At 41.0% G+C, this 24,398-nt stretch overlaps 1 pseudogene across 1 annotated transcript in view; it reads left to right on the plus strand.

The window, feature by feature from the left end:
• LOC311524960 (FRAS1-related extracellular matrix protein 1-like) overlaps positions 1–24,398 on the plus strand; it is a 128,301-nt pseudogene that overhangs the window by 25,183 nt on the left and 78,720 nt on the right. Inside the window, exons 17-21 of the transcript in view lie at positions 2,073–2,305; positions 3,126–3,445; positions 5,016–5,201; positions 13,655–13,840; positions 14,307–14,503. The product of the transcript in view is annotated as an FRAS1-related extracellular matrix protein 1-like (transcript). The remainder of the gene's footprint in view (positions 1–2,072; positions 2,306–3,125; positions 3,446–5,015; positions 5,202–13,654; positions 13,841–14,306; positions 14,504–24,398) is intronic.

Consider the following 24,398-nt stretch of genomic DNA (forward strand, 5'->3'; position numbering starts at 1 on the left):
AGGTTTCAGCTTAGGCTGAGTCTGACTCCTGGGTGAAATGTCTATAAAACAACTCCAGAGTTATTAATGACTGAGGCCCTGATCTTGAAAAGACGTATGCACATGCTTAACTATACACACTAGGAGTAGATCCATTGACATTAATAAGACTGCTCACAGTGTGTGTCTAGCTAAGCATATGCATAAATCTTTGCAGAATCAGGAGCCTACCTATAGATCAAAATGGGGAAAGACACTTTGGTTTTCTCTCTTCCTAGTAGCTATTTTCTCCTGCTATTGAACCTTCTCAATCCTGTGTAACAGACACTGCTGCTTCTTTAAAACCAGGGTAGAAATTTACCATAGCCCTTTTAAAATCTATCTTCGAACAGGTAAATGCAGTTGCACTAGGAGCCCAGTTGGCATTTCAAAGGGAATCTTGCCTCATTAAGGAATGCAAGTTTGATGGCTTTGGTGACTGTTATTTGCATGCTTTCTTCTCATCTGGAAAGATTTCCTTTACTGTAATTCTACAAAATACTACTTCATTTGTGAAGTTAGAAAATAGATAACTTGGGTTACATCATGTGATCTATCTTCCTTCCTTGGGGTTCTATAGAACAATGAACTTTGGAGTATTGAGTTCTGAATATAGCTGTTTGAATTTTTCACAGAAAATTTCAATTTTTTGGCAGAAATTCAAAATCAGAAAAATTATGGATGAAAAATGAACTATTTCTGTTTGGAAATGCTGTCACAGAGCCTTATGGGGACTTGTAGATCATGTGCCTTGTGCTCACATTCTCCGGCTCCCTGGTTGGACTACATATCCCACGATGCACCATGGAGAGAAGGCCCACCATGGTGGGGGAGTACACCGTGGGAGATGTAATTTGGCCAAGGAACCAAATTTGCCCACAGAGGAGAATGGGGATAAAAGACAGCCAAACTGCAACTCACATGAGTCACCATGGCAGCACAGCCAAATTAAAATATTTAGGTTTTGGGGCATTCTTCCCTCACCCTAGCTCCCCCAATGAAAAATCTAAATTTTTCTATGGAAAGCAGACCTTTCATGAAAAACTTCATTCAGTTGAAACTCCCATTTTCTGTTGAATAACAAATTGATGGACATTTTTTGAATGGCTGCAGGTCTGAAATGTAACTCAAAGTGCCATAAGTAATGTTAAAGTTTAATATTTTGTCTGAGAAGCTAGATGCCCAGACATAGATGAAGGTGGAGTTAAGGCTGAGAGAATATACCATCAGAGTGGAGGGTAAAATAAAACTAATGACAACGTTGTAGTTTAAAATAAAAAACAAGTTTTGGAAACCCAGGAATTCAGAATTGAGATAAAATTCAAAAGCAATCCAAACCTCTCACCACCTCTCCCCCACTAAATTCTCTTCCCTGGTCCCTACCTGATCCTTCAGTAAAAGGCTAAAGTGTTGAAGGAAAGGGAGGTAGAAAATAAGTCTTGAAATGGAAGCGTAGGCTAAGTCTTAACTATTGCATCTCAACCAATTGCTTTATAACATGAAATAGTCTTTGTAACCTCCTCTGCACTGTGAGTTTGCTATTCAGGATGCTGATGGAAATGAAATATTTACATAATAGCTCATCAAGATGTTTTTGGTAAAGTTACATTCTAAAGAAAATATTTAATTTTTTTATTTGCACTCTAATTGGAACACGTTTTATAGGATTTCATCTAACTGGGGAAACTACCCAGAATTCATTACATCTGTAGGTGGTGCTGGTGGATTTGTTCCCAACCAACTATGTCCGAAGTTACTGATAGACTCCAGTTCCCAGAAAGTCTCAGATGCTGAACATTTGACCATAACAATTAGAATAAACAGCGGCTGATAACCGTTATGGATCAAATAACCTTCCCAGAGTGTGAAATGTGTTACATGAGTACATCTGAGCGGCACCAGTTTATTGCTTGCTTGTTAGATGAGCTCCCCCATAGGAGTGATAGAGGAAATAAGGTTGTTGTTAGAATAAAATCTAGGCGAACACTGTTTTTTGGACTTTGAACTATACATGAAAATATCTCTCCTCTCCCTCCCCTTCTCATTCTTTCAAGATTATACCAGTTAATGATAAGCCCCCAGAGCTACAGGCAGGATTAAAATCAAGACTGGAGTGTCCGGAGGGAGGATACATCGTTATCACCACAGAATAACTTTATGCAACAGATTCTAATAGTGATGACACAAAACTGATGTACATGATTGCCCGTGGTCCAGTGCATGGGGTGATTCAAAAGAGAGGATCCATGGTGGATAAATTATCCCAGCTAGATGTCACTCAGAGATTGATCACTTAAGTACATACTGGTAATATACAATTCTGATTTTCACAGTTTGCTTGTTCCTTATTAAGTGCTACCTCTATATTTTCTTATTACTAAATGTCACCACAGCTATGGATTATTGTATTATGGTCTGTTTCTATTTTTTTCATTCTAAGCCTTCTTATCAAGAGGTCTATAACTCTGTGATTAAAACTTGCTTGAGACTGGAACCTGTTGTCAAAGAAGATTTGGCTCTTTCCAGCTGGTTAGATTGTATTTTGGTTAGTTTCAGATTCCTCTCTTGGACTCCTATTTTAGGGCCAGATTGTGCTACCCTCATTCACCTTGACTTCAGTGCATGTTTGTGTAGAGACATACCATCACAACAGCTTGACACACGTATCTCATAGGTGTCTGAAACAAACATTTAATCACCTGCTAATGTGGGTGAAACAATTTTGATAGTTTGTTTCTACCCAGTGTATTTGTTAAGCCCTAGACCTGCTCTGTGCCACTTGCTCTGAGTTACCTGGGCACCACAGCACAGGATGAGTTAAGGGTGGAATAGCCGCCTGAATTGTCCTTGTCTTTGCTGTTCTGAGTCAAACCAATATTTTGAATGTTAAATTTTCATTGCAATTCTCTCCTGCACCTTTTCTGATTTTACTTTAAAACTGTGTTTGTATATAGTAATGAGTATTAGAAGAAGTCTCCGCCAACCCCCTTTCTTGTGCAGTTTCAGTTGCAATAGAGAACATCAAAAGACTGTCTTTAAAAATACTTTCATTTCAGTAGGAAAAAATCCTTGTTTCTCACATTTTTTTTTTTTGCTTTTATGTCCAGATACATTATCATTCAATTCCTCCTGCACAGCAGCAAGAATGCTACTGTTGTACAGATTTCAAGCATAGCAGATTATTGTTCATGCCATCAGCCTGGAGCAGAGCACTACTTCAATACATTAATCTTTCTTTCAAGTTCAAAACCACCTGCTTTCCCTGCTCCTCCTCTCCCACCCTGTGACTGTAGCAGCCTTTGCGATAGGAGACCGCTTTCTCTGTTGCTCTGCTCTTTTCCCCAAGAACACTGCTATTCATCCTATGGGCAGAACGGGCTCTCGAAATATTGCCAGTTGCACACTAGCATTCTGTATGCTCATCCTGGTGGGTACTGTTTTGTCAGTAGATGCCTCCTAGTGATTGTTAAATAATATATCTCCACCTTGAGATCCGCTGCAGCAAGCCTTTATGGACGCAGGGGTCTTTTGTGTTCTCTTGAATTTTCTGACACTGTGTTCTATGAGATCCCTTAGTTGTTGGGATTTTTTTTAGCCCTTTTGTATACTTAAGGATAAAGCTGTTTTTAAGAATATTGGCCTATCTGAAATGAAAAACTGTAACCTGTTAGTTAATAAAGCCCACCCAGTCTAGAGAAATGAATCCTGCTTATATACTGCTATTATTTTAGTACAGTATGGTACATACAATTTATTTTTTAAGGATGGGCAATAAAATTCCACTTATAATGCTTTCTGTGTGTGGCACTTATTGCCTGTTGTACTCAACAGAAGACTCTTGTTATAAAATGGATTTGTGTACTGCACAGAGTTAGATATCAGATTTCTAGCCTCCCCACAGTGAACTGTGTTGTGTAGGGCTGGTCAAAATTTTTCTGTTGAAACTGATTTTAAACAGAAAACTAGGTTTCTGACCAAATGAAATTTTTAGTAAAAAATAGTGTGTGAGTTCTGTAGAAAATTAAAAAAATTTTTTTTTGGTCAAAACACTGAACTATTTCAATTTTGGGTACATTTTTCAGTACTGGAATTTCTGTCAAAAATTTGAACATTTCTGTGGAAAGTTTCGATGAAAAGAATTTTTTGGGGCATCTGTCAAAATCTTGTGAAGGGACACAGTGAGAACACATTTTTTGACCTATATTTTAGACATTCCTGACTCCATTTGTTTTCTTGTGGCTCTAGACCATGACTGAGAATCCAGACATCTGAGGTGTGTTCTGGCTTTGTCACAGAGTTCCTGTGTGACCTTAGACCTATTTTTTTAAGTATCTACTAATTGTGGGTGCATCCATTTTTTGGGTGCAGACATTCAACTGAAGACCCATATGTCCTGACTTTGAGAGATGGTGAGCATCCACAATTTCACTTCATTCAGAACTGTGGGTGCTCAACATCTCTGAAAATCAGAGAAAAACTAGCTGATGATATTGAAAGCTTATCCCTTAAACGCTTTGACTCTGTTCTTCCATCTGTAAAATGGAAATGATAATACAGGACTTCCTTACCTGACAGGCTTGTTGTGATGTTTAATGCGTTAAAGTATGCAAAGAGCTTTGAGCTCCTCACACCGAAGACGCTATAAAAGGGATAATACTATGCACTATTTCGTTTGTTATTCTAGTATTAACTTTCCAGTAATATAGCAAATCTGTAAGATATGTGGGAGAGCATTAAATGGCATCACTTAAGGGTCTGTTGAGCTGGTCTGTTAAATTCAATGGCTGTTATGAGACTGAATTTTATTTGACAGTCAAATCTAAAACATTTCCAAATACACACAAGTTCCTTTGTTTTTTGCTCCAAAGTTCTCAGCCTTTGAAAATACTTGATTGATAGCTTGTTTTCCAAGGAAAAGTCAGATGATCTTTTCTACTCTTCTTGTTTGCTCTTCTGTGAGTGTGATTTCAGTATCTCTATTCTCTGTTTCTTTCTAGGAGGTGAAATAGGACATAGTCCTTGTGTAGCCATCTTGACCCTCATTGTCTCATATGGAGAAGCTACTAGTTGTTGTTTTAATAGAGCTGTCCTTCCACCACTGCCTCTTCACACCAGTCTCCCCGTCTATGATCTGAACATCACAGTCCTCCCCATCAACAACCAATGTCCCACCATTCATCTGGGTATGTTTCCTAACACCGTTTCACATTTTAATGTATTCAACCTGAACTTCCGGACTATAATTTTTTCCAAATTATAATTCAGAAAGTAGATTTCTCACCCACTGCAGCCTACTCTGGTTTGGAGTTACTGTGGGTGACACCAGAATACACACCAAAAGCTTGGAAGTGCTGTTCTGTACTCTAGGTTGTAAAGTTTTTCATGACACAGGATGGAGAGCTGTGCTGTCATAAACCTCATTGCAAAGGACCCAAAAGACATGGAATGCTTCTGTTCAGAGATTAGTCATGCTATCAAAACCGTTTGACTAATCGGTAAACTGAGCTATCTGCTGCTTCGCAGACAATGTAGTATTTGCTTTTTCGTTTGCCTCCACGCATTGATAAAAAATTTGGATCCTTCACAATTAGGATTTGAAGTATAGACAGCATCTAATCCAATTTATCCCATTCACTTTGCCAGTGCAAGTAACACTGACAGTTTAGAGAAAATACTTAATTTGGCTACGTCTTTCTAGTTTACTTCTCAAAATATTAAACATTCTGAAGTCAATAAAACCCTACACAACACAGGCATGAGGTGTCTATAACATTAATCTGCTTTTTCAAGTTAATTACAATAGGCCAGATACTGCTGTTTTTAGGCTAAACGTTTCCTGAAGGCAATAGGAGTTTGCCTGAGTAAGGCCTGCAGGATCAGGCCCAATTTTATTATTTGCCCTACTGTTTAAAAGTAGCATTTCAACATGATTAAAAAATAGCATTTCAGCTCCTAAGCGAAATACAGAACACTGAGGGCTAAATTGTGGACAATATTGTAGCTTGTGGCCTCTTCTCTTTGCACTGCTCAGGTGACGTAAAGGGGCTGGATTCTGGCTGTAGCTGGGCAGTGGAGCATTCCTATTTGTGGAGAAGAACGCTCTGCTGGTGTAAAGCTGCTGAAGCTGGCTCTTTTACCAATCACTGCCCCAGTGAGATAGGAGAGTGGTGCTCTGTCATTCTAGCTGAGTAATTTTAGAGCCACCTTAAGGCTGCTCTAACAGATGCCACGGCTAGATGCACAGAAGTAGGACTCCAACCCACTATTTTGAACAGAGTTTGGATTTAGGGCAGAATTGTGCCCTGTGGCTTTAGCCACTGTGCAGCAGTAGAGAATGTAGAGATGGTAATTTGCAGTCACTGTGCTGGGTCAGGCACTAGGCCTGCAGCGGGCCTCGAGGAGAGCATACAGTGGCAACTGCTTCTAAAACTTTTTAGTAGCTTCAGTATGGGCTTGCCCTGTCTTTCCACGCTCCCAGTGGATTTCTAGCATGGCTGTCAGCATTACGGTATCAGGGCCCTTCTACACTGAGGGAGCTCAGTGATAGGTACTGTGTGTATCCTCTGCATGGTCACACAAAATGGGAGAAGACTCACTCTTCCCCTCACCTTGTACATCTGGACAGGCTAGGTACAGTCTAGTCCTAAGTGACTGCTCCATTTGGAAAACATGAGTGAAAAAACTAGAGTAGGACAGGTTAGAAGTCAGAAAGCCTGAATGAGAATAGATGTAGAGACAGATTCAAAAATCCATGTCTGGATTTGAAACTTTGCAAAGCTTTTGAGACTCTGTGCTCTTTAAGTCAGGTCCATCTCTAGAATAGAGTTCATCAGAAATTACCCATGTCAGTTCTGACTCCTGTATAATCCCATTCCCACTGACAGAAAGCACTTACATATATATATATATATATATATATATATAAAGATCCCTCCTCAGTGGATCCTTTAAAACCACCAGATAAGAGCAGGTGATTAACTACTACGCTTTCACAGCCTAGATCTCTGATAATGATTACTGACAATCTCCAGTTATAACAAGGGTGATGTACATTTAGTGCTGCAATGTTATGCTGTGCAATGGTGGTTATTCTGCTCACTTTCCAGGGAAATCATTTTCCTGTCTCTCTTTTTTTTGTTTTCAAATGAGTGCTTAAAGACGTTCCTTTCAAAGATGTGTGCTGGCAAATCACAATACCGCTGAGGATGGAAGGTCCGTAGCTCCAGTAGGAGGAAGAAACTTGGAAAAATGGAGTTGGTGCGGAAGAGTGAACAAGGTCACTGGTGACAGTGCTCCGCTCCATCTGTGCAGGCACACACTTAGCAGAAGGATTTCAGCAACATGATATTTTGGAACTCCCTTTAATTCGTCGCGTTATTTTAATTCCTTTTTTCTTTGTTTTTTAAATTATTATTCATTTCTTTGGTTGCATTTGGTAATGAAACCCAAGCACCTCATTGTTCAGTAATTCAACTTGGCTGACCCATTAAATGGAGAAATTAAATGCTATTCTCACTGTTAACCCGGGGATCCGTTAATGCAGGACTCATGCTCCTCTCATAGGAGAAAGGAGCATAGTCTAGTGAGTAGAGCTGGAGAAGTCAGTGGTGCTCAGCACTTCTGAAAATCAGGCTCTAGGCGCCTTTAACTGAAATAGGGAAGAAACCAAAATTAGTGGACATGTCTGAAAATGTTGACCTTCAAATCTCTGTGGCTCTGTTTCTCTTTTTGTAAAATAGGTATAAAAATTACTTAAGGTAATTACAGAGGTTTAAGAGCTCAGTACAGCAAAGCATTTAAGCACATGCTTAACTTTAAGTATGTGAGCAGATCCCAAAGGGACTACTCACGTGCTTATAATTAAACATGTGCTTAAAAGCGCTTCTGGAGCAGGGTCTAATTTATTTCTCTTTATAGAAGGCTTTGCAAACTTTGGATGAAGGACACGATAAAAATGTAAATTAGAGTTGGTTAGAATTTTTTCATCAGTGTTTTGGTTTTGGTTATTTTTTCCTGCTCCTTTTTGTCCAGGTCTAGTACAAACTAAATAATGATACTAAATATAAAACTAACCTCACTGCAACAGCAAGGTTGAGATAGTGAGCAAACAAAGACCAGGAAATTCTGAAAGTTTAAGATTTCTATTGCAACATTAACTTGTCCCATTAAATTACATATTATAATACACAAGTAATAATTGAAATTACTCCTTCTGGAAAAATACTACAAAATTTAAGATTATCATTTTTTAAAACTAAATTCTATGGATTTCTTTTTTTTAAAGAAAGAATTGTTATAGAGTCCTATTAATTTTTCCTGTGTTACACCACCCAACCTGAGGTCAAAATTTGGACCACTGAACTTTTCTTCATATGACTATTTGTTTTTTGTTTTTTGTTTTCATTTCCCTGTTAATGACAGCTATAAAACCAGCCAATTTAAAAGTTTCTAGCTTTGGCTTATTTTGAGTTATGCAAGCACACATTTAAGGGAGGAAATTATTTTTCATGTTTGTGGAGCTCAAAAATACCTGAAATGATCATAATCAAACTTCCAAAAGGAGTTTTTACCTTTTGGACCACCATCAAACATGGGAAAAGTTCAGCCATAGAAAAAGATTGTCTAAGCTTCTGTCTCCTGATTCTCCATTGCATTCCTTCAGTTGTCTGCCAGTGTAACTTTGCTGAAATCAATGGAGTTTTATTCGGATGCAAACAGTTGAGAATCAGGCCCATGGTATTTATGAGTTGTTGGCTTTCAGTTCTTGAGAAGGGGCAGGGACTTCTCTATGAAGATGGCATATTGAAAAGGAAGTCAGTTAAATCTGTGAATAGCCACTGCTGATGCCAGCACCATGGGGAAGATTTGCTTTGATGTTTGTTTCTCTACATTGGTGTTTCTCCCAACCTCCCCCAAATACACAGACGCACATCACCCTTTACCATCCCTTTTGAAAATTCTTGCTGAGTCCTTCTTCAACTATTCTACAGGGCTCAAGTCCTTAGGGCCTGAGAAGTGGGAGGAGTGGTAGATATTCTGGAGGGTAGGGATAGGATACAGAGGGACCTAGACAAATTAGAGGATTGGGCCAAAAGAAATCTGATGAGGTTCAACAAGGACAAGTGTAGAGTCCTGCACTTAGGATGGAAGAATCCCATGCACCGCTACAGACTAGGGACCGAATGGCTAGACAGCAGTTCTGCAGAAAAGGACCTAGGAGTTACAGTGGACGAGAAGCTGGATATGAGTCAACAGTGTGCCCTCGTTGCCAAGAAGGCTAATGGCATTTTGGTCTGTATAAGTAGGGGCATTGCCAGCAGATCGAAGGACGTGATCTTTCCCCTCTATTCAACATTGGTGAGGCCTCATCTGGAGTAGTGTGTCCAGTTTTGGGCCCCACACTACAAGAAGGATGTGGAAGAATTGGAACGCATCCAGCGGAGGGCAACAAAAGTGATAAGGGGACTGGAACACATGACTTATGAGGAGAGGCTGAGGGAACTGGGATTGTTTAGCCTGCAGAAGAGAAGAATAAGGGGGGATTTGATAGCTGCTTTCAACTACCTGAAAGGGGGTTCCAAAGAGGATGGCTCTAGACTGTTCTCAGTGGTAGCAGATGACAGAACAAGGAGTAATGGTCTCAAGTTGTAGTGGGAGAGGTTTAGGTTGGATATTAAGAAAAAGTTTTTCACTAGGAGGGTGGTGAAACACTGGAATGCATTACCTAGGGAGGTGGAGGAATCTCCTTCCTTTGACGTTTTTAAGGTGAGGCTTGACAAAGCCCTGGCTGGGATGATTTAGTTGGTGTTGGTCCTGCTTTGAGCAGGGGGTTGGACTAGATGACCTCCTGAGGTCCCTTCCAACCCTAATATTCTATGATTCTATGAAGTGCTGAGTACTCTCAATCCTCTGTGGCTTCATTGGGACTTCTGGCTACTCATTCAGTTTCAAAAACACGAGTTTGCATCCATTGCCGTGCTCCCTTTTCCCTTCCTGCAACCTACCACTGTACTTTCAGTTCCATCCTGCCCCCTTGCTAACTTCCTAAATCCCATCCTGGCTGTGTCATCATGTGCAGCTCTGCTTCTGTGCTGGGCTTCAGCTCTGTTCAGTTTTCCCTGTGCTCTGTTGCTTCTCTTGTGAGAGGTGCACTGTGGTCCTACTCTGATCGTGGACATGTATGTGGTGATGTGATTTGAGATGAGATATCAGCACTCCCGTAAGATCTTCCAAAAGGACATGGTCTTAGCAGTAGGGAATTAGAGGCAGGCTAGATACTACAATGATAGGCACGCTACAAATGCCTAGATAGGTCGGCTGGAAGAGGGTGGTTCAGAGGGGCCCAGTGGGAAGTCAGTTCAGACCTCAGTCCCATAATAATATTGACACTAACTGGCACACTGAACTGTGCATATTTCTACAAGTTTGTGGTTTTAAACTCTGCCAGCACTGTCAGAAGACAATTTAACCTCTGGCATCAACTAGATATGGGCAGAGATACAAGCCAGTGCAGTAGTGCTGATTAATGCATCCTGGGGGGATTTAGTGAGGCACTTGGCGCTACACACCTAAGAAGTGCATTAGCTGGCATGAAGGCTCCACTTGGCTTGTCCAGTCATAAATATAAACCATGTTTCTTAATAAAAAGTCAGGTCTTGCCCATATATCGTAGAATCATAGAAATGTAAGGCTGGAAGGGACCTTGAGAATCATCAAGTCCAGCCCCCTGTGCTGAGGCAGGATCAAGAAAATCAGATGGTCTCTGACAGGTGTTTGTCTAACCTGTTCTTAAACAATCTCCAGTGATGGGGATTCCACAAGCTCCCCTGGGAGCCTAGTCCTGAGCTTAACTACCTTTATAGTTAAAAGGTTTTCCTAATATCAAACCTAAATCTCCCTTGCTGCAGACTGAGCACATTACGGCTTGTTCTACCTTCAGTAGACATGGAGAACAATTGATCACTGTCCTCTTTATAACAGCCCTAAACATATTTGAAGACTGTTATCAGGTCCCCCTTCAGTTTTCTTTTCTCAAGACTAAACATGCCCAGTTTTTAAAATCTTTCCTCAGAGGTCAGGTTTTCTAAACTTTTACCATTTTTTTTGCTCTCCTCTGGACTCGCTCCAGTTTGTCCACATCTTTCCTAAAGTGTGGCACCCAGAATAGGAAACAGTGCTCCACTTGAAGTCTCACCAATGCTGAGTACAGCAGGACAATTACCTCCTCATCTTACATACAACACTCTGATTAATGCACCTCAGAATATTAGCCTATTTTACAACTGCATCATATTGTTGACTCATACTCAATTTGTGATCCACAATAATCCCCAGATCCTCTTCAGCAGTACTACCACCTAGCCAGTAATTCCCATTTTGTAGTTGTGTGTTTGATTTTTCCTTCTTACATTTTGCACTTGTTTTAATTGAATTTCATCTTGTTGATTTCAGAACAATTCTCTAAATTGTCAAGGTCTTTTTGAAATCTGATCCTGTCTACTAAAGTGCTTGCAACCCTTCCCAGCTTGGTGTCATCTGCATATTGTATGAACACACTCTCCACTCCAATATCCAAGTAATTAATGACAGTATTGAATAGTAGTGGACCCAGGACTGACCCTGGCAGGACCCATCTCACTCAAACTCCACCCACAAGAGAAAGTCTATTTAAACCCCTGGGAGACTCCTCTGTTTTGTCTTTATCTTGCTCAAGAGATAGCCTCTCCACCCCCAAGGTTACCTGAAAGAAACTGGAACAAACAACAGTAACTACAGGGGGTGTGAGTGATTGCTGGACCCAGACTAGAAGGAGACTAGTCTGTAAAAAGAAGCTTACTGGAATTCCTTTGAGGGTGAGGTTTTATCTGTATTCAGTTTTGTTAGACATAGACTTGCGTGTTCTATTTTATTTTGTTTGGTAATTCACTTTGTTCTGTCTGTTACTACTTGGAACCACTTAAATCCTACTTTCTGTATTTAATAAAATCACTTTTTACTTATTAATTAACCCAGAGTATGTATTAATACTGGGTGGCGGGGGGAGAAACAGCTGTGTTATAGAGGGTGAAAAATTTATGAGTTTACCCTGTATAAGCTTTATACAGGATAAAATGGATTTATTTGGGGTTTGGACCCCATTTGCGAATTGGGCATCTGAGTGTTAAAGACAGGAACACTTCTTAAGCTAAAAGAACAAGAGTACTTGTGGCACCTTAGAGACTAACAAATTTATTTGAGCATAAGCTTTCGTGGGCTACAGCCCACTTCATCAGATGCACAGAATGGAACATATATTAAGAAGATACATATATACATACAGAGAATACAAAAAGGTGGAGTAAGAGGCTAATTAATTAAGATGAGCTATTATCAGCAGGAGAAAAAAAAACTTTTGTAGTTTAAGCCTACAACATTAGGGGATGTGGTTCAGACCTGGGTCTGGGTTTGCAGCAGGCTAGTGGGTCTGTCTCAGACCAGGGAGGGCTCTGAAGTCCCAGCTGGGAGGGCAGGGAAAGCAGGGGCAGAAGTAGTCTTGGCATATCAGTTGGCAGCCCCAAGGGGGTTTCTGTGATCCAACCTGTCACACTTATTTAACGTGTTCTTTCCCTATTTTGCCTTGAGATTTTCCCTCCTTGTTGTTAATATTGTTTGTGTTGAGTATCCGGTTGCCATTAAGCTTTTTAGTGAAGACTGAAGAAAAATAGGCATTAAACACCTCAGTTTTCCTGATGTCATCAGTCATTAGCTCTCCTTCCTACTAAATAGAGAACCTACACTTTCCTTTGTCTTTCTCTTGCTCCTAATGTATTTAAAGAACCTCTTCTTATTGCTGTTTATGTTCCTTGCTAGGTATAACTCATTTTGTGTCTTAGCCTTTCTGATTTTGTCCCTATGTGCTTCTGTTATTAATTGGTGTATATATATTAAAGAATTATTTTCAGAAATCATATATGCATGTGTAGTTTTTGAGAATATTTTTTAATATGTATGTTTATTTAAATAAATCCTTATAGTACATAGGAAAGGAAAAGTATAGTTTTAAAAGCAAACAAAATAATAAACCTAAATAGACCTCGTAGACCTGATCTAAAATGACTCTTCAGTTAATTTATTAAGACTTCCTGGCTACCATTTCCCTTACTTTCTTTTTTTCTAGAGGGCTTGCTACAGCCCTCACTCCATGGGGGAGCTACCTCCCCTCCTACAAGTTGGCCAGGAGTAGATGGAGCCTGAATTCCAGCTCCCTAATGCACCGGCCATCTCATTTCAGAGGGGGAAGTAACCCACTATTGGTATAGACCTGATACCAGACTGTTCCTCTTTGGAGCAAGGGAGGAACCAGGTAGGGATTTGAGCCTCTGAAAGTCCCAATTCTCTCCCTGGTCTGCTCCTGGGGCAGAGCAGCTATGCACTGCCCTTTGCTAACAAACTCTCACTCTAACCCGATAGTAATAAATATCACCACCCCCTTACAAACAGCTACTCCTATTGACAGTCCATGTATTAATTGACTGCTCGGGCAGTTGTTGGTACTTGGTAATCTTTTGGTTTAATCAATTAACCAGATGTCGATAACTGATGCAACTAAGCGATTTGTTCCAAATAGTTAGAATAATGCTGACTTGGCTTTTGTCAGGATGCATGTTCACAGTGGATGAGGGGTCTTCAGCATGTATCAGTTTGGACTATCTGAATGCCTCAGATAAGGACACCATCCCTGAGGAACTAACCTTCTTCTTGGAGACAAATCCTCAGTATGGTTACCTAGAAGACACACTTCCCTCACCAGGCTATGAAAAAAGCAATGCTGGGAACAATATAAGTGAGTTACAGACTTTTTGTGATGTATTCCTAATAACAAAGGGACTTATTGGAGTTTAATGTGGTAAAAGATTATTGGGTAATGCTTCACAACTGGTTATATAATGGTGGGTATTGGTAGGAGAGAGAGAGAACATCTTGAGGAAATACAGTGCAGCAAGTGGCTTCTAGTTAGCTAATCATTATCTATTTAAACAGCGTCAAATCATAGAAACTTATTGTTATCTTGTCCATCATTCAGCATGCAGTTCTTCACAGTGTATTCATGAGTGCTTTGTCTAGCATAATTTTCAGTGATTCAAGCAAAAGGATTTCCACTATTCCCTTGAGGAATGAATCCACAGTCTACTAGACCTCACTGGTGTTTATTTGGTCTTATCAATAATATTTAGAGATGAGTCTGACCTACAAAGTCTGAGTTTAAACTTCCCCTACTTTATTTTTAATCTCATCTACTTTCTACCAAGGTTCATTCAGTCTTCAAAGTCTCTGGGCTGGTTATATCAACTATGTTCTGTCCAAGCATGAATGCTCAGAACCCACTGCTGATCATTTCATGATCTCTGTTTATGATGGTCTTCATAAGTCCACAGAGATGCCTTTCTATGTTATCATCAATCCAGTTAATGATGAAATCCCAGCCCTGCAATTTGGGAACATAACGGTAACTTTGATCTTACTCTCCAAAGGTTAAAAAAATACCCTCTGATCCCCTCAGATGATCTCTGCTAATATCCTGTTCTTCCTGGGAGCGATCCCTTATTGGAGACCATAAGAGTTCTCTGCAAGTAGGAAGAGCAGAATACCAAAGCTGAGATCCACTATGTGGTTCAAATTCTGCCATAAACCTTTCCACTAACTAGAGATGGGCCTGAGCTGTAAAGTTCTGATCCAGGCTTTCACAAAGTTCGAAGTGCTTGAATCTTGAATATTTGTCTGGTCCATTACAGAATAGGTGTCACCTGTGAAATTTGTAGGCGGACCCATATTATCCCTGTCAAGGTTCCTCCCCCACTCTGAACTCTAGGGTACAGATGTGGGGACCTGCATGAAAAACCTCCTAAGCTTATCTTTACCAGCTTAGGTCAAAACTTCCCCAAGGTACAAAATATTACCCCCGTTATCCTTGGACTGGCCGCTACCACCACCAAACTAATACTGGTTACTGGGGAAGAGCTGTTTGGACGCGTCCTTCCCCCCAAAATACTTCCCAAAACCTTGCACCCCACTTCCTGGACAAGGTTTGGTAAAAAGCCTCACCAATTTGCCTAGGTGACTACAGACCCAGACCCTTGGATCTTAAGAACAATGAACAATCCTCCCAACACTTGCACTCCCCCTTTCCTGGGAAATGTTGGATAAAAAGCCTCACCAATTTGCATAGGTGACCACAGACCCAAACCCTTGGATCTGAGAACAATGAAAAAGCATTCAGTGTTTTACAAGAAGACTTTTAATAAAAAATAGAAGTAAATAGAAATAAAGAAATCCCCCCTGTAAAATCAGGATGGTAGATATCTTACAGGGTAATTAGATTCAAAAACATAGAGAACCCCTCTAGGCAAAACCTTAAGTTACAAAAAAGATACACAGACAGAAATAGTTATTCTATTCAGCACAATTCTTTTCTCAGCCATTTAAAGAAATCATAATCTAACACATACCTAGCTAGATTACTTACTACAAGTTCTAAGACTCCATTCCTGTTCTGTCCCCGGCCAAGACGACTACAGACAGACACAGACCCTTTGTTTCTCTCCCTCCTCCCAGCTTTTGAAAGTATCTTGTCTCCTCATTGGTCATTTTGGTCAGGTGCCAGCGAGGTTACCTTTAGCTTCTTAACCCTTTACAGGTGAGAGGAGCTTTCCCCTGGCCAGGAGGGATTTCAAAGGGGTTTACCCTTCCCTTTATATTTATGACAATCCCAGATATTGCAGATGTTCAGATCTCAGAATTTTTGGTCCATCTTTACAATTAACATGTTAAATTGTTGTCAGGCTCTTTTCCCCACTTGGCCCAAAATCATTACGCAAATTAGTTTAGGGCAGTAATTGGTTTTTTTACTTACTCCGTGGCTCTATAGACCATAGAGGTCCTTGGCTGCTCTCACAGTTTGCTTCCACTTCTTTATGTCAAGGGCATATTTTTCCCATTTATGGCAATTCACATTAAGCAGGAAAACAATGAACACAGGCACAGTAGTTAATAACTTCACTGCATATGTTCATTATAATTTGTATTGCAATAGGGCCTAGGAGCCCTATGTTTTTCTAGGCACTGTACAAAGACATGACAAAAAAAAGCTTCCTCCCTCAAATAGCTTGTTTAAATAAATGGGGTACGTAGGTGAGATTTGCTCCAGAGATGCAGTTGATGGTCTCCCAATTTTAATTTGTACCCTGCCCTTTTAAAGTTAATGTCAACATTTTTGGGAGGAATTGCGAAGAACAGGCGCACAATCATAGAATCATAGAATATCAGGGTTGGAAGGGACCTCAGGAGGTCATCTAGTCCAACCCCCTGCTCAAAGCAGGACCGATCCCTGACTAAATCATCCCAGCCAGGGCTTTGTCAAGCCTCACCTTAAAAACTTCTAAGGAAGGAGATTCCACCACCTCCCTAGGTAACGCATTCCAGTGTTTCACCACCCTCCCAGTGAAAAAGTTTTTCCTAATATCCAACCTAAATCTCCCCCACTGCAACTTGAGACCATTACTCCTTGTTCTGTCATCTGCTACCACTGAGAACAGTCTAGAGCCATCCTCTTTGGAACTCCCTTTCAGGTAGTTGAAAGCAGCTATCAAATCCCCCCTCATCTTCTCTTCTGAAGACTAAACATCCGCAGTTCCCTCAGCCTCTCCTCATAAGTCATGTGTTCCAGTCCCCTAATAATTTTTGTTGCCCTCCGCTGGACTCTTTCCAATTTTTCCACATCCTTCTTGTAGTATGGGGCCCAAAACTGGACACAGTACTCCAGATGAGCCTCACCAATGTCGAATAGAGGGGAACAATCACATCCCTCAATCTGCTGGCAATGCCCCTACTTATACATCCCAAAATGCCATTGGCCTTCTTGGCAACAAGGGCACACTGTTGACTCATATCCAACTTCTCGTCCACTGTAACCCCTAGGTCCCCTTTTCTGCAGAACTGCTGCCTAGCCATTTGGTCCCTAGTTTGTAGCAGTGCATTGGATTCTTCCGTCCTAAGTGCAGGACTCTGCACTTGTCCTTGTTGAACCTCATCAGATTTCTTTTGGCCCAATCCTCCAATTTGTCTAGGTTCCTCTGTATCCTATCCCTACCCTCCAGCGTATCTACCACTCCTCCCAGTTTAGTGTCATCTGCAAACTTGCTGAGCGTGCAATCAACACCATCCTCCAGATCATTTATGAAGATATTGAACAAAACTGTCCCCAGGACCGACCCCCGGGGTACTCCACTTGATACCGGCTGCCAACTAGACATGGAGCCATTGATCACTACCTGTTGAGCCCGACAATCTAGCCAGCTTTCTATCCACCTTATAGTCCATTCATCCAGCCCATATTTCTTTAACTTGCTGGCAAGAATATTGTGGGAGACCGTGTCAAAAGCTTTGCTAAAGTCAAGGAACAACATGTCCACTGCTTTCCCTTCATCCACAGAGCCAGTTATCTCATCATAGAAGGCAATTAGATTAGTCAGGCATGACTTGCCCTTGGTGAATCCATGCTGACTGTTCCTGATCACTTTCCTCTCCTCTAAATGCTTCAGAATTGATTCCTTGAGGAACTGCTCCATGATTTTTCCAGGGACTGAGGTGAGGCTGACTGGCCTGTAGTTCCCAGGATCCTCCTTCTTCTCTTTTTTAAAGATGGGCACTACATTAGCCTTTTTCCAGTCTTCAGTTTGGTGTGCACCTGTTTTGCATTCAGAACCCCGTGTTTGCACACTCACTCTGGGCACGTGGCTGCAAAATGAGCATATGCTCACTTTTGTGGATACAATCCTGGAGGCTGGCTTGTGGCTAAGTTGAATAGTTGGCCCGACATGCTCTTCCACATGTCAGCTGTGCTGTCATGTTATTATTACCTGTTATAAAGCAAATTCAATAAAGCCAGATGCCCTATGGTATCTAGTACTTGTAGTTTATTTGGTAACTTGGATTACTGTATGTTGCAATGTTTATAAGTGTGTGATGGCCTGTCCTTTATAGTTTGTTATGGCAAGGGAGTTTATAGAACTATTTTTGGGCGGAAGAAGAAGTTGACTGTTGCTGATATTTATTGATTTAAAGCTAATACTTCCAAGAACACAGAGATGAGCCATAACTAATGTTGATTTGTTTGCCTGAAAGGAATTAGAGTGAGCTGCACACTTGTTTTCAGCAACAATAAGAAGAGACATTTGAAATTAGAAATGAGAACACAGAAACTGCCATATTGGTTCAGACTCTGATCCATTTAGTTCGGTATCTTGTTTCTGACAGTGGCCAGCACCAGATGCTGCATTTGGCATATGTTGGATAAACTGTCCCCCACTTTAGGTCTCATCCTGTTCTCTAAAACAGTCAGATTGGCTTAAATCCTGAGCATTCATTCTAAAATTGTTGTTAGTGTTAACTATTATAATCCCAGATATTCTTGTTATCCATATAAATGTCCAGTCCCTTTCTGAATCTTGATAAACTATTAGCCACAATGTTAAGATCACACCATTTAGTGATTCCATAGGTGGCACTCTTATCAGAGTGAACGCTGAATGAATGCTGACATGGTGTTATGGGAATCTGTATTACTGGAGGTGCCATCTTTTAGATGAGACCTCAGGCAAGTTCCTGACCTTTGGTGGTCATGCAAAATCTCCTGCATGTCTTCACAAAAATGGAAATGTTAACCCCAGTGATGTAGCTATATTCCAGTTTGGGCTATTGCATTCTGCCTCACTAGATCCCCCAGCTAGTTTCACCTTGGACTTTGGTAGAGTTGAGTGGAAGCATTCTAGTGATCAAAGTTTTTTCACATTCATACGGGAAAAAGATTGTTGGGTCCAGTTTGCAGAAGTGCAATTTCACAATATTTCCTTTTGGAAACAACACAATGTTCTTGCAGTGGGACATGTTTCAGTGTTACTGAAATGAAATAAACTCACCGGGCTGCTGAGGGGGCAGGTGGGTGAGGAGGCAGGTTTCCTTTCAAAGCTTAATCAAAACTGACATGTTCCCGCGAAATGTTTTACTTTCAGTGAATCAGCATTTTCCAGCAGAAACTGCCCAGTTTGAATATTATGTGATCTAATGAGTAATCCTACAGTTTGAATAGCAAATTGCACATTGTGCATAATTGAATGAGTACTGTTCTTACAAATAGCTCGATCTATAGGCTGAAATTGGTTAAGATCCATACATTTACCAAATTGCCTAGTATTGTCTGGGTTTTGTTTGTTTTTATATTGAATTCCAAATGCAGTAATATGAATATTAGAAAGGGTGGATGTTGGGGTGGGGGTGGGGGAATCAATATTTCTATTCTGAGGAGAAGGAATTTGTCATTGGAGTCAGCCACAGCCAAAGGAAAAGAGAGGGAAGACAGAGGGAGAAGGCTAAGTTCAGAGGTGAATCTTAGGGTGAATCTAAGCTAGTGTGATTTATACCTTCTTCCAGGTCCCTCTGTTAATAAGTGACACCTGCATAGATCCACATTCTCACAAATTCATTTCTGAATGTAGCCCTGAGAGTTGCTATGGTGGCACACACAGGGACAGAAACTGTCTGAAACTGGACCAGTAAAAAAAAAAAGAGGTAGATATTATCTAATAACAAACATTAAAAGAGAGTGGGGAATTTTTAAAAAAATGCCTTAAAAATAAAATAAAGCTGGTTTGTTAAATCTTAGATTTTTGGATAGTATTGTTGCAGAATACGATTTTATAATGCACTGTCTCTAGTGAATGATAAGACCACTGTAAACAATCAACATTCAAATAGAAAATTGTTTCTTGCGGCTTCCATGGCACAAAATAAAAGCTCCGTAAATCTGGGCCTCCATATGTGGTTCTCAGCTGGTGTAAGTCCCTGAATGAATTACATGCGAACAGAGAAATTAATGCTACACACATGGTGGCCAAACTTGAAAGCAAAAATTGCAGCTGAGAATATTCTGCAGTGGATTATGAAATATTGGAAGATAAATGGAAGCTGGAGTCCTTGTTGATATTATGCATCATTGATGCATTTCAAGGGATACACAATCGGAATATTGAGATCACATGGGGAGAGGGTAAGCAATCATTTTTTAATTGAACAATGCACTATAATCACAGAGTAAGTTAAAAGGGAAAAAGTACAAAAATGAATCCCCATCATAAATTTGGACATAAAATAGAAGACTGGACCATTTTGCTTCCCTTTTTTAATCTTGACATTTATTATTTTACTATATATGTGTATTATAAACTTTGGAATCTGATCATTTAGAAGAATCCTTATTAAAGAAATAAACTTGTATCAAGTTTGTATATTTTTGATGGCAAATTACCCAGAAGTACTTGCACTTTGAAAAAATTGCAATTCCTTCCCCTCCCCCCCATTGTAGTCTAAGCTGAGTGGAGGGAAAGGGAGACGGAGAAATCTGCATGTTACGACTAATTCTAAATGAAGCCGGTGCCTCTCATGTGTCTCTGAAGCTATGCAAAGCAGTACAAATATTGCCTCTTTTCAACGTGAGCAGCTACTCAAATTTCAAGGCCCTGGGGATGTGCCAGTAGGAAGCAGAAATTGATGGAGTATGGCATTTTCTTTGACGCAATCTTGTTTATTTATAAGAAACATGCAGAGTCCTGCTTCTCCAAACGCAGGAGGAATCAAAACTAAAAACAGTAGTTTTTAGCTTACAGCTCCAACAGACCCAAAATTTCTCTCTCTAACTTTTTCCAGAGTCACACTGTGCTCTGTCCTTGTAAACTGCTGGAAATGGTCCACCTTGATTATCACGACAAAAGGTTCCCGCACCCTCCTGCTCTCCTGCTGGTAATAGCTCACCTTTCCTGATCATTCTTGTTACAGTGTGTATGATAACACCCATTGTTTCATGTTCTCTGTGTATATAGAATCTCCCCACTATATTTTCCATTGTATGCATCCGATGAAGTGAGCTGTAGCTCATGAAAGTTTATGCTCTAATAAATTTGTTAGTCTCTAAGGTGCCACAAGTCCTCCTTTTCTTTTTGCGGATACAGACTAACACGGCTGCTACTCTGAAATTTGTCACACTGTGCTCAGAGGCTGCTTGCTTTTTGCCTCTTCCTCTCTCTGTATCCTGGCCTGTCCTCAGTTTCTGTATGATTTCTCTTCCCTCTTGCACAGCCCTCCCCCACACCAAGTCACAATCCCCAGTGGAGCCTTCTGTCCACAAAATGTTCGTTTCTGGGCAGACTCTCTGAGGTGTTCTTTTGGGTATGGCCCCTTAACCGTACCCTGTCTTAAATGATTCACAGATCAGTTTGAATGAGGTTTGAGCTCAACCCATAACAAGGTTTCATCCATCTCAGAACAATGATAAATAAATAAATAAAACAAATGAAACCCTCTTCATTCATTCCTGAGCATCAGTGTTTCAGTGCTGTTAAAATTAAGGGCTGCTCTACACTGAAAGCTTACATTGGCATAGCCATGTCTCTCTGAGCTATGCTAGCCTAAGCCCCGGGGGTCAATGGAAGAATTCTTCTGTCGACTTCGCTACAGCCTCTCAGGGAGGTGGACTAACTCGGAGAACCCCTCCTGCTGCTGCAGTGACTAACCGAAGCACAACCGTGGTGCAGCTGCAGCCCTTCAGTGTAGACGTAGCCTGCGTGTCCTGGAAAAGATGGAACTAGTGAAGGGGCTGCTACTTGAATAATGTCAGTTCATTTACTTAAATTACATAGTTGTCAGCACTGTGTCTTCTAATGCCTAGGAGTCTGTTGATTCAACACTTTAAATACTAGAGAACTATCAATCTACCTGATACAAAGGGTACCAACTGATACACACTTTGACCCCATCCAAGCCATGTCCTTTGGCAATACCAACATGCCAACAGCACATTCTGAAGAATGCTGAAATGTTTTACTGCAGCAGAAGGTGACAGTGAAAGGGGCAATGACCACGTGTTATCACTGTGCATTTTGTGTCATCCCAAAGCACGATTATTTTCAGGGATTGGACCTTGTAAATTGTCAGATATAATATTATGTACATTTAATGCAAGGACAACTGTGTGGAATAGTGGGCAGAGTACAGTGGTAGAACATAAGAATGGCCCTACTGCATCAGACCAAAAGTCCCGTCTTCCGACAGTGGCCAGTGCCAGGGGCCCCAGAAGGAACGAACAGAACAGGTCATCATCAAGTGATCAATCCCCTGCTGCTCATTCCCAGCTTCTGGCAAACAGGCTAGGAGGCATGAATTGTTGAATAGCTGCAAGCAAATTGTAATTTCCTCAAATTTGCTCATTATTTCAATTAATTTTGCCAGTGTTTGTCAAGTTTTTTTTTTCTTTTAAATCTATGGATTGATCAGGAGCAATTGCAAATATTCACTGTTTGATAGATGTAATTTAAACTGTGTTTGCTTAGATGCGACTGGTCAGCTAAGATGCATAGTTTTAGTTTTCTTCCCTCAATGGAAAGAGGTATGTTTTGTACTCAGGAATAGGGTTTGACAAAGGCATTGGGGCTTGGAATGGAGCAGTGTGGGCAATAGGAACAGATATACAGCTTGTAAGCTTTTGGGGCAGGGGACTGTCTTTTTGTTCTGTATTTGTACAGCACTTAACACAGTGGTATATTGGTCCATAACCAGGGTCCCGGGGGAAGGGGGCAGTTTTCCCTGGGCCCCCCATTTGAGAGAGCTCCCAAAATGCTGGATGGGCTGCCATGCCAAATTTCAGTGAGAGGCATTTCAACCTGGTACACAGAGTCGTAGTGCTACTCAGGTTTGGCTCCGCCATCAATAACATATTCAATTGTTTGTGATTAATTCACAGATTTAAAAATCCCAGGAATTTTGCCTCTGGGAACCATTAATTTTATTCTCTTAATCTCACTGGAAACCAGCCGTAAATTACAATGAATAAACAACTCCACCTCAGTCAGGTACTAAAGCAAGCTCCACCTCAACTCCTGGTGGTATGAAGGTGCTGCAAGGAAGCCAAGAAACTCCCTGGTCCTCTGCCAATTAGCCCATGGGAGAAAAAAATTCCTTTCTGACCCCTTAAACAGGTGATTGCTAGACCCACAGCATCTGTTAGGCTGTATCCCCATTTCTAGTTTGGGTGGATAGAGTGGGCTGCTGGAATGGAACTGAAAGAGGCTCCCCATGGCCCCTGCACGGGGCTAAATCCTGGGAGCTGGGAAATGCTGGCCAATCAGCACCCCTCTGCCCCAGCTGGCCAGTGGGTGCTGGAGACTCCCGGGGGGAGGAGCTACCTACTGTCCCTTGGCGACTGTCTCCCTCCCTTGCTACTGGACCTGTTGGATCATATTAAAGAAGTTCTGTATTAAAATCACAAATGAGTTTGATTCCCCAGAGTTTAAATTCCAGGGTATTACTAATTAAGAGGTCTCTTGGTTTTTGGTACTGTTTCTCTCCCTCTATGTGTGAAACTTGCAAGCTGCTAATTGTGTTAGTACATTCTAAGACTGAGTCTGTTCTCAAAGCAATTCACACAGAGAGAGACTCAAAGCAATACTCTGTAACAACAGAAACAGCACCCAGAGACTCCCCGCCCTTTTGTTGTATTAACAATTGTGATTAAAATAGAGATAGAGGATGTATGTGGATGGATGCTTGGTGTGGATAATAACTGAATGATCAGGGAGGTGCCAGCCTAAGAATCCAGTGTCCATCGGCTGAAGAAGGCGTCAAGTGGAAATAACCAGAGGACCCCCCCCCCCCGGAGGGCAGACTGGAATCCACCCAACAGCCTCAAGAATGGGAGAACCAAAGAAAAAGATAACATCTTGGAGCCGTCAGGAATGTGCTATCTGCTGATTGATTCAGCAACAGCATGATGAAGCAATTCCCATAGACTGGCATAGGAAGAAATTCCTATAAAAATAGACTCTAAAAAGTGAGAACTTTGGGGTCTGATTCTGCAAACCAACTTCCAGGAGCATCAGATGAGCATCTGACAAGGCCCTGCTCCCTCCTCATGTCCAGGCCACCTGGCCAGTGGCTTGGCATGAGCAACTCTAAGGCTGGTAACTATGATAACAACCTTGCAGAACCTGTGTGTATGTGTGTGTGTGTGTGTTTGTTTGAATGAATGTGAGAATAAATATGAGATTGAATGGAATGTTATAGCTATAACTAACTGCTTACTATGATTCTTTCTGTATTCACAATAAATGTGGTATTTTGCCTTTTCCCCTTTAATAAGATCCTGCTGGTTTTTATTTTATTGGTACAACAGACCTACCCCCTTTTCACCGCTGGCCCCATCAAGTACCTCCATCCATTGATTCAGGTGTGTGGCGTTTATATCTTTCTTCTTAGGTAAGTTCAAGGGGGTTATATGTCCATGACTATTAACCAAGATG

Source organism: Lepidochelys olivacea (assembly GCF_965140295.1).
Source record: "Lepidochelys olivacea isolate rLepOli2 genome assembly, chromosome: 8".
NCBI lineage: Eukaryota > Metazoa > Chordata > Testudines > Cheloniidae > Lepidochelys > Lepidochelys olivacea.